The sequence below is a fragment of the Drosophila miranda genome, chromosome 2, assembly GCF_003369915.1.
Source record: "Drosophila miranda strain MSH22 chromosome 2, D.miranda_PacBio2.1, whole genome shotgun sequence".
NCBI lineage: Eukaryota > Metazoa > Arthropoda > Insecta > Diptera > Drosophilidae > Drosophila > Drosophila miranda.
Genome location: NC_046675.1, coordinates 7329751 through 7339301, shown reverse-complemented (window position 1 = coordinate 7339301; position 9551 = coordinate 7329751).

The window sequence follows — 9551 nt, the reverse complement described above, 5'->3', positions numbered from 1 at the left end:
TGGCACCTAGATTGCTCTGGGGAATTGGTTTTATAAAGGAGAGGGGGTTTTGCTAAGATATCATATTTAATGCAGCAGTAACAGAACATATGTATGTATGTAACATATGTATGTATGTAACATATGTATGTATATTACGCTTAATTATTGGAGGTTCTGGAACCATATTCCCTATTCCAAAACATGATTCAAATCTAGCACATCCTTCGGAACTATAACCATTTGCATGTTGATAAATAGAGCTTTGGTTTTCGATTCTACTACATGAATGTCAGGTCAAGGTTAAATGAAAATCACTATAACTTACAAAACCCATTTACATATATGTAAATATTCGTGCTTTGCTGAACTTCAGTCAGTGGTAAATGGTGTTATATTTATGAACCTGTAATCTGTTGAATAAACCATATTTAAAGCCGTAATATATAGGTATACAAATTAGTTTAATAAGTAACTTTGAGTAAAAATGGACCCATATTCAACAGTATCTATGAGAGTTGTGATTGCATATTATTTTTTAAAAGTATGCATATTTATTCCTAGGCTATTTTTCGATCTCATCAATATATGAATAACTTACATAAAGAACTGCCTCATTATTGTTAACTAGTTCTGTTGCTCCGAATTTGGATCCATGTTTCAATTTCTATTCCTTATGTGAAACACATTCCATCTGATTTTGGTTTGAATTTGAGCGCACAATGATGATATTCTTTGTCCATAGCAGCAATCAGCACTTTCGGATGAGCGGAATATTTAATATCAGGCTCGTACAAGTAGTCGAGACGAAGGAACGAAGCGTATATAAATGGCCTTCTGAGTCTAAACCATAAATTATTTTGACACAAAACCATTATGTCAGAGTTTTTCGCACATATATCTCTCACTCTTTTATTTAATATGTCCCTTAAATGCAGAGATGATCTTTTATTATATGCAGAGTCATCTGATCTAATCGGTTAACCAAAAATTTTACTCCTACCAAAATCGATTCTAGCATCATTCATTGTTGAACTCATGACTAATAGCCCACTGACATCCATAAACTAAACAGCCGAGAAGAATAGCTCTCTCTTTAGGAAGATATATTGGGTGGCATTCAACATTTGGAGACTGCCAGACAGAGACAAGTCATCAGTTGATCAGCAAATCCATCATGCTTCGAAGGCTGTTGCTGCTGTTGCTGCTGCTGCCTGATGGCTGTTTGGCTAATTTGTAGCAGTTGTACGAGTATGTTTATGTTTGCCACTAGACGCATGCCCCAGACGAAGCAATCTGCCAAAAGGCTGCTCGATGATGGCCTCCAAATGAGGAGCGATGATGACGAGGATGGAACTGGAACTGGAGCTCCCCCGCCTCCGACTGCCTCTGACTCTTCCTCTGCCTCTGCCTCTGCCTAGAATTGTTCAGTTTGTTTATTTATATAATTTCAGTCAAGCTCAATTAGAAACCCAAATACACACAGACAGCATGGTATATGTACATGGTATACGTATCATTCGGATTATTCTGGTCTGCCGGGTAGGGGCTGGGCTCTTGGTCTCGTGGCGTTGTTTGGCTGTGGCGCTTTTAGCTTTATTGATTTAAAAAAATGAAAAATTTATGTTTAAACAAAGCGAATGCGCCATGCAGCAGCAGCCCAGCCCAGCCCCAAAAGTCAATTGCATGGAATATTGGGGGGGGCCCCCAACCAGACCAGACCACAACAGAACAGAACCGAACAGAACAGAACAGAACCGTTCGGAGTGGGATGGGATGCGATATCCAGCTCTGGTGGATGTGGATGTGGCGATGTGGCCATTGGCGCCACCACTTAAAATCAACATGGGCCACCAGAAGAACAGCGAGGAAGGAGCTTGGCGGACTTTCAAATCTGAATAAATAAACAAACAATCGAACCAAATATTTCTTGCAACAATTTCTTCTATTCCAGCATGGGATTGGATTCGATTGGATATTGAAATATCGAATTTGGGGCCTTGTAAAGGAAGTGCTCTTTCTAGTTTTCGGTCTGGTACTCGTACCCGTACTCGTGTTTTGTGTGTGAGCATTTTGCATTGTCGGCAAAATGCCTTTTGATCCCCCAACGGCCCACAAGAGTCCGCGGAAATAAGTTCACATAATCAAAAATGCAATTGGCGATGAATGCGAGCAATGCAACAATACAAATAAATTGCAATCATTCATCAAAAACAAAAGAGTTGCCGGCAGTCTCAGTTTCAGCCTCAGCTTCAGCTTGCAATTGCAGTTGCAGCTTCCAGTTGCAGTTGCAACAGCTTCAGTCGCTGCCGCAATTGTTGCACCTTATTTGGGCAATCGGATGATGACGATGATGTAGGCAACATGCGACCTAAGCAGTCTTACAGTGGTTGCAAAATATGCTACAATACGCGACAGTAAGCCCCAAGTGATTGATTCAAATATATATGTAGATATTCTCCGATTTGACATAGTGCTTTGAATGTTAAATATTTATATGTAAACCATTCGTATATATTCCGAAACTACAAATAAAGACAATAGTTGGTTAGTTTGAATAGTTTTTTAAGAGGTGTGCCAACAAATTTTTAGTCAATATTTGTTTTAAAAATTGTACAAAAAAATGCAATGAATGTAGGCTTACAAAAATTAGCCAATCCTATAGAAAATTGATTTATTTATCGGATAAAAGTATTTTTCTTTCGAAAATCCAGCTGGAAAAGCTCTCAAAACAGCAGTAAATCTAAGAGTTACCTCTGGGCCAATACATAAGTCCCGCACTGTACATAAATAATTATTTTGCAATTTTTAATACATTTTTATATATTTCTATGTTTAAAGGCATGGGCTTAATAAAAAAATATGAGGAATGTATTGTTCGTAGAACATATTTTCTCTATTAAAAAAGAATTGAATATACATATATGAACAGACTTGAATTATTAATCGAACCTTTTTTAGAGTCAAATACACCCAAGTTATAGTTCCTAGTAGTTGGGTAGTGGACAATGCTCTATCGGTAGTAACCTACAAATGCAGAATACAGCTCCTTCACGCAATATCTCAATCTTTTGGTTCCCCGAAACACCTTTGCTGGCCCAGACCTCTTTTGTAATCAGCTAATAGCCCTGATCCGAGCTGAAGTCGAGTTCCGTTCTGATCGGGGACCACTGTGCCAGGGCGATACATTGTTTCTTGTGGCGTTTTCTACGAATTTCAGGAGTCAAGCGGCGGCTGTGGCGGCAGGAGCCGCTCAGGAGATCAGCTCATAAAAGGAGGCACTCAACAATCAAGCATGACGAAATGGCCAAGCGGCTTTGCTTTTGGCCGGCCACAAAGCTGGGCCGCGGCCGGCAGCCGTGGAGCACTGGCCGGGCTCTGCATATGCAAATGTATCGCAGGAGAGTGAAATAATGCGCTAAAGGCACACAAAACGTCAGGCCTCGATGTCATTGTCGTTGTGGCAGTTGTCGCTGCGGATTGGCCTTTGTGCCACAGCCGCAAAGTCAATTGTAAGGATGCCGCCTGCTGGTCCTGCCTGGAGGATGACTCGGATTAGGCAGCGCCTGCTGGGCATCTAAAAATTTGACTACCGCTTTCACTTTGGCCTGCCTCTGGCCTCTATCCTCTCTCTCTCTTTTCCCGCCTTTCTCTAAATATTTTGATAGTCTCTGCCGCTCGCTGTGTTTATGTGTGACATATAACACGAGTGGCTGTGCCTGGCAGAAGGAGGGACAGATAGAGATAGATTTTCGTAGAGAGCTCTCCCGAGCCAAGGCCAGCGTCTGGGTGGTCGCTGCACCAATTGCCGGGTTCCATGTGCAAGTGAAAGCATTTTCCTGGCCACTTGAACCAGCCATTAACCTACCGCAGCGCAGTTTGGAAAACGTAAAACAACAGGAATACTCGCCTCCTACACACACATACAAATTAGTACTAATAAAATCAGTCGTACGAGTAGCTGGGCAAACTGTTAGTCGATTTACGACTTCCTCAACATCCTGCACTGATTGCCACATTCTGGGCATGGAGCAGCCCCAAACCCTAACCGGGGGGACCGGGCTCCCTTCGCTAGGCTCCATTGATAGACATCTTGAGTAGGGTTTGAAGGCTTTCAGTCAAATGCTCTTTTCCGACTTTTAATTGATGCGAATCTGCTGCTATGTTTGCCATCAACAAATTAGTTCCAGCCAGGCCAAAAGTCGCCAAATAATTTAGCCGGGAATGCAGCAACCAAAGCAGCGGAGGCAGAAAAAAAAAACAAAAGAAGGAACACCAGAGCAGGCGGGCAAACAAAGGCCAGTCGAACGCTGATCAGATTAAGTGCTTATAACATGGACATGACTCCATTGACTAACCAGCACGGCGGTGTATCCCATCGCAGCCCCTCTCCAGGCCTGGACGAGCCTGGTAGCCAACGCGATCGCGGGCAGCGACAAACAACGCGCAGCTTCAACTTGCCGCCGCGACACATCGATGCGATGGCTGCTCCCGATGATGCCACAAGACGATGGTGGCACCACAACAGCAGTGCGCACCACTACTGTTCAAAGCGGACTTTTGTCGGCAATTGCGGGCTGTTCCCTACAATTTTTGGGTGGCTGTTTGGGTAGCTGGAGGAGAAAGGGATTCAATCGGTGGTATATTTCGAAAAGAAATATTTAATTATTTTAAAGCACAAAAACGATAAATCTGGAAATTTTAAATGGAATGGAATATGTCGAAAATATACTAAGAGATCTATGGGTGTACATTTTTCAATCTAAATGTACATAAATGTAAAAAATTTCAGGGCTGTTTTCTGTGAGCTAATGATTAATAGAAGTATTAGAAAGATGCTAGATCTCCCTTTATAAAAATAAAAAATTAATATAAATTAAAACCTAAATTATCTGAAGCTGAAAGGGGAACAAACTTAATTCTAGCTTTCAGACAACATTTCTTAATATTAGTATTTAGAAAATCAATTCCAAAATATTGGAAATTATGTGTGGTAAAAAGTAATTGGACAGTTCAAGGTGTGCATTATGAACTAGGATTGTCCATAAAGGATTTCATATCAACTATCATAAAGTATCACACCCACTTTTAGCCATATCTTCTCTCAGTCTTCCCCAAGGAATTTTCTACCCATCCTTTTAGAAACAATCTGTGAGACTTTCATTACTATAGAAGCTCATTCCTAAAGTCCAACAAACTTAAACCCATTACACAACCACACAAACACACACCCACTTTGGGGGACACACACACACACTAGAAGAGGAACAGAGATCTTGCCAGCTCCATCTCTGTCGCTCACCCAACGAGCGACGAGGAACGAGGAGAGCTTGCCTCAATTGGCGGCATTAAACGAGGCCCGAACCAAAGCGGAACCAAAGTGCTCCAATGCTGTCCTGCCAGCGGCTAGAGGCTGATGCGATTGTCGTCGCCACATGATGCCTGCCCACTCTGGCACATTTTGGCCATTGTTCTCGTGGCTCTCCCTCTGTCTGGAACACTGGAAGCCAGCGAAATGTAGCAAATGTTGCTGTTGAAAAAATGTCAATATTCTGATTCCGCGAATAAAAAAGAGCCCGACCGAGTCTCAGAGTCTCAGACAGAGGCTTCCCATCCCCATCCGCATCCCAGATCCCACTGATGTCGCCTGGGCCCTGACGTTCAGTCCATCTTGGTGAGCCGCTTAGTTGCATCCACAGACCCAGCAGACACGGCCCTTGCTCCTGCTCCATTCCATCCATTCTGCGTAATTCAGTTGCAGTTGAGATTGAGCAGGAGGAAAATGGCGGGCATCAGGCGAGGGCCTGAACCTCAACTACCAGGATACAAAAGCGGGCCGACCGAGAGTCAAGTCGGTCCAGAGCGCTGGCGGCAGATCAAAAAGCTCGAAATGGCTCACAGTTCAATAGGCTTTGTGCCGGGGACTGGGGCCGGGCCTGGGCCTGGGCCTGGGCCTGGGGCTGCCTCTGGGAAGTAAGTTGGCAAGCGGCTATAATGCGCTTGGATATGCAAAATTGCATTGAAATTTGAATTCAATTCAAAAGGCCGTTGGCCCCCACATCGGGGGCAGAGCAGCGGGAGGAGGCGGCAGGACCAGGCCAGGTTGATTGTGCGACGGTTGCCAATTTGAAGGAAATCAAAAACTCTGCCGCTCCGGCCATCCGCTGCTCTGGGCTGCTCTGGGCTTAAGCAAATTACGCAACTCCCGGCTCGGGTTTTTGTCTTCCCTGTTGTCTCTCTTTTTCGGGTTACAATCTTTACAGCTGCAGCTGGAGTGCTGGAGTGCTGGATGCTGGGGGATTTGCATAGAGCACCAGCAGCGGCCACAAAAAATGAGTCTCTTAATAGCCGCCGACAGTTACAAAGTGCCAGGCAATTGTGGCAAATACCAAGCCGGCTTCGCAGCCTCCAACTCCCGATGCAATTGCATGCCACATGCCGCATGGGCGTGTTGCTTGGGGGCGTCTTTGCCGGTTGCATTTGGCTTTCAATTTGCCATCGAGCTGGCTACACCTCTGGGCGTTCCAGCAGCAGCAGCTGGCCACCGAAACTTCTGGCGCAATCATAATTGCAACAAGTAGTCGGCGACTCTTCGCCGTGGAGGTCAAGCAGCGAGCAAGCGGCACAAGCGGGGGCCGTGTGGCATTATCTAAATCAAGGCTGCCCCAGCGAAGGGGGGCACTGCAGCATAAAACGAGATTTTTTTCGGCTACTCTGCTGCTGCTGGGGGATTGGTTCGGATGATCTTGATATGTTAATTCATTCATGCTGAGATTTATGTGCACAAAAGTCGGGACAGGAAATGAGGGAGTATCGGGAGAGGATGCTGGCCTTAAAGTACCAGAGAAATAATTTATCATGTACGATATTACGGGTTGAGAATATCTTTGGTCCTAGCATTGATTGAGAACTGTGTTTAAGGGAACTTTATTTGAATCCTAACTTAAAGGTGTTTATTTTAAGATTATCGATTAAAGACATACATATTCCTGGTCTTAGTTTATCGATATGGAAAAGCGCCTCAACTTACGAGTCTCTATATTCCTGCTTCTAGAATGGTTAGTCTATAAATACTATGGATTTCTTAGAACCAACTAGATCCTAGTATAGACCCTTGTTTATTGCTGTTCAACTTCCCCTTTATCGATTCTTGTTAAGACTCTTGACCAAACCCGCCCAAAGTTGCAACTTCTTGGCCCAAAACGACTGTGAATGATGCAGCGAAACAATGCGCTTTCAGCGAGGGATTACCATTGCAGCATTTTGGTACATAATTGCAAGTGCCTGGCGGCGGACCAGGGCGGCAACCGGCTTTGAACACTTTGGGCATCGCTTCTGCGGCGCACAATTATTAATGGCCATGTTAACAGGAGCAGGAGCTGGATCGGCTTGGAGGTAATCAGGAAATCTCCATGCAGGATGTAGAACTTTTGCGGCTGTCAAATGGATTGAAGGACATGCCAATGGAAACACGCCTCAATCAAATGTGGCCGAGACCATTTGTTAGCGCATTATCTGAATGGAAACCCTTTGGTTTAGGAATAGGCTTAACGCTGGCGACTGTTTCTGGGGTTTGGGATGGATGGCCCACAGAGGATGGCCGAAACAAACAAATCTTGGCTGTCACAGCTCCTCAGTTGCGGCATTCAATTGTAGTCCCCGTACAAATGTGGATGTGGATGTGGAATCTCTCACGTTGCTCGGTAGTTGGGCAGCGTGTTGCGGATATGAAACATATCTCCGGTTAGCAGGCAGGACATTTCCGTTCAGTCTCCTGCTCTGTCCCCCCCGTGGCAGTCTATTGAGCTGTCATAAATCCCATGCTCGAGAGTTGGGATTTGCGGCAGGATATTGCCCAGAAGGATGCGCGCTGCTGCCCGCTCAACTGTGTAACAATTTGATGGGCATTTGAATGCAGGCTCATGTCATTTAGTTGCCACAAAGAACCCCGGCCAGCGGCCAGCGGCCAGCATCCAGGCGCGAGGCAAACATTTCAATTGAGTGCCCTAAAGTGAGACACCTGGCACTTAAGCGCCAGGGCCAAGGCCAGGGCCAGGGAACAGGGAACAGGACCGCGTCCAGGATGAACATCGAAGGCGTTCGCCTGACAAATGAGACAAAGTGACACAAGTCAATCAAAGGCCACGAAAATGCTCATCTCGCAGCCCTCCGCATATAAATTCCATTCGATTGGCTCTCGCCCAATTTACTGCCCCACCCCCCTTCACCCCTCCGCCCACTAAACTAGCACATGATGGTCGGGTCGGGTCTGGCCCCTTGGGGCCGAAATGTATTTAAATGAATTCCGTCAGCGTCGGCCCCGTGCAAACCAAAGTGATGGACGCATTTAAAATGTCAATACGCATCCAGCTCAGAGCCAACTCAGACCCAGTCCCAGTCCCAGACCCATCCAAGAGCAAGGAAGCAGAGAGACAGGCAGATCCAAGAGGCGGCCGGCGCGTAAGCTTGAAGTCATTGAAGTGGCGGAGACAATGAATCCTGTCAAATCAAAGTAACGCAACGAACTCAGCCTGGCGTGGCATACGGCGCGCGAACCAGCCACGGTGCGGCAGATACCTCGATAAGAATATGCCCCAAAACCGGCGAGTGTCCCTTGTCCCTTGTCCCTTGTGCCCTCCTCGACAAGTGGTGGGTCAGAGACGCAACCACTCAGCTTGCCAAATCCATTAGAGTTAAATAAATTTTGATTTTGAATTCAATTTGCGCGGTAACTAGGTAGAGTTTCGCTCTGGTTCGAGCGGTCCCCGAGGCTTGGCCAGTGGGTGGATTGTAAACTACTTGACAGGAGCTCCCTTCCTTGGAGCCTTCTCTCGGGCAACCCTCGAAAGGTATTCCGTTTCTCAGGGCCCATTATTTTGCAGCTCAGCGATTCAAAAGTTCATGGCATTCATCGGTGTCCAGCCAGTGGCGTTGTTAATACAGAAGAGGGATATCAGGGCTGATCCAGAGGGGAGTGTACTACATTCAGGAAACAACATAAATGTAGCACGATTCTGTAGACATCCCCCTGCCACAAGCCCCTGGCTGGCATCTCATGACCGAGCAGGACAGGCGGCGAGCTGGCGACAAGTGATGAGTGAATGCAAAGAATTTGAATATTGTGCCGCAGCGGCAGTTGACATAAATCGTCAATGACAGCAACATCGCCTCCTTTGGCCTTAAACACGCAACCAGATCAGGCGGCGACTGAAGCTTCGGCGGAAGGGATTCGGCTGGAACAGGGACCAGGGACCAGAGACCAGGGACTGGGACTGGGACTGGGACTGGGACTTGGAGACGCGGCGGCTATCAACGGAGTCCATAGAACACGACAGACAACTGTAATCCGCGCCATTCTACACAATGCTGGAATTGAGGATGATTGCTCGCGGGTCCGTTTTGGGCTGTCAGCGTCAGCGTCAGCGAGCCTTTCAAAATCAATTCTAATCGATTTAGGACACTTTGACAGCGTTTATTGGCAGCATGCGCGTGGCCGCCGCGATACCAACAACACCTTCTTCCAAAATGTCCCTGTCTCTGGCCAAGCGACTGTGGATGGCGGCGACGACCCG